We start from the raw sequence: 2371 nt of genomic DNA, 5'->3' as shown, positions 1-2371 counted from the left end.
TGTGTGGATGAGATGCGAACGTCATTTTTTTTACCTGGATGGGTGGGGAGAGAGGGAGGGGATAACCCCACAGTTTTTTTTACCTAGAAAAAAATAACCCCATCTCTTTGCCATCTGCCAGCAGATGGCAAAGAATCTTTGTCGTCTGCTGGCAGATGGCAAAGAGGTGGGGCTGGTACCCCGTTACACGCTTGACGGCCATAGGATTTGCCAACCTTTTTGCCATCTGCTGGCAGATGGCAAAGATTATTTGCCATCCACTAGTAGATGGCAAAGAATTGGCTGATGGCAACCATGTTCTTTGCCGTCTGTCAGTTCTTTGCCATCTGTTTTTTATAAGCAGATGGCAAAGACGTTCTTTGCCATCAGCTGGCAGATGGCAAAGAGCTGGCTGATGGCAAATTCCCTGTTTTCAGTAGTGATATCAGTTCAAGAGAAAGCAACACTAAAATAATACAAAGCGTGGGAAACTAAATGGCACAACAAGATTTCAAATGGGTACCACGGGTCTACATGTACAACAAAACTATTGGCCCTGTTATGATGCTAGTAATGCGCATGATATGATAAGTCAATTGTATACACAATTGAAATTGAAATCAATAGAGCTATTTATAAGTGCAAACCTGTTAAAGAAACATGCGTAAACATACCTGTTGTGCCATTGGAGTTTCCATTGGATAGTTCAATTTAAAAATGAGTTTGTATGAGTAAATACAGTGATACAAGAGCAAAGCAGTATGCACGATAGCAATGGAATCTTAAATGAGAACAATTGTTCTTCAGGTTTAAGCACTTGTTCTACATGAACAGAGTACAGTAAGACGCAAGCATATAGTACTTCAAATAAAATGAGCTCATAGACCTTACCACATTCTTGGTTTGGGACCAGTAAAGAACAAGGCGTTCCCAGTCATCGTCCAGTAAATGTGTCTCAGGAGAACATAAGGGAATTTGATGAGTTTCTTTGCTAGTGAAGTACGTTTTCTTGAGGTAATTCCGATACTACCACCAAGCATTCTTGAATAGAGCAGAGGTATTGGCCCAGGTTACCTCATCCTGAGTTTCCAAATCGGTCCTTCTCTATAGAGAAAAATGGGAAAATTTGCTGTATTATAACCAGCATGGAGGTAGAATGGATGAGACAAAGCAAAGTAATTGCCATGAATAACATTACTTACACATAACTCCTGGACAAACAACTGCAACTGGCATTTTCCTTCATCTTCAGTATAATATTTCCATGATGGGAAGATACGCACATAGGATTTAACAACATCAAATGCAATAGATGCTAAACTATGAATGGCTGGTTGTGCTTCCTCCATAGGAATAGGTGTACTATCTAGTGGAGTTGGGGTTCGTCGTGGTAGTACTGGTGCTTTGGGCACTGGAGCTTCCATACTAACTGCTCTTGTTTGGGATATCTGTGGTGGAGATGGTGATGTGTCAACAGGAACTGGGTTACTATCTGCTTGGGTTGGGGTTAGATTGGGTGAAGTTGGTTCTCTGTCCATCGCAGTAGGGGTAAAATCTGCGAGAGTCTGGGTTATGTGTGGTATGACTGGTTCTCGTGCATGTACAACGGGGGTGTTTTATTTGAAGACCGTGTTTTTACTCCGCTAGATACTGACATCACCCGCTCCAATTCAAATGGTTGATTAACAGGAAACATAATTGAATGTACAGACATTGTATGAGAGACAGATGCAATAGATAGTGTGGAAAAAATAGGGCATTAAATAATTGACATGTAAATTGTTTAACTAAAACGGATAGCATGACATAATTTCACATATATGATGTCTATCTAAACTGGATAGCATAGCATAACATAATTCAAAGATATGATGACTAACTAAATAGGATCGCATGACGTAATTCACATACATGTTATCTAAGTAACCAAGATCGCATGATACAATTCACATATGTGATTTATATGCTAAGCGGAGGGCATTCGCATATATGATGTCTGAACTAAGAACATGGTGTTGAATATTGTGTATATGATGTCTAAGCTATGCAATGCAAGACACCATATGCATGATATGAGTAGTAGAACCATGCCAATTTAGAGCATACACTTCGGTGGGGGAATAGGACTGGTCATCTATCTCCGAATCCATCTCTGAGGAGCTATCGGGACCCAGCAAGAGATCTGCTTCGACAGGTAGCACTGTCTGCTTTGAAGGCCTTGTTTTCACTCCAGATTTTTCCATCACCCACTCAAATGGTTGATTCATAGGAAGAGTAGTTTAATGTACAAACATTGTCAACAAATGGAAATTTAATGAAGAAAAGGTGGTCTAGATATCATTCAAATATATGATGCCTGGTTAAACAGGATGGCATTGCACATTTCACATAT

The sequence above is a fragment of the Triticum urartu genome, chromosome 4A (assembly GCF_056163025.1).
Source record: "Triticum urartu cultivar PI428250 chromosome 4A, HENAU_Tu73, whole genome shotgun sequence".
NCBI lineage: Eukaryota > Viridiplantae > Streptophyta > Magnoliopsida > Poales > Poaceae > Triticum > Triticum urartu.
Note: the sequence above shows the minus strand (reverse complement) of the source record.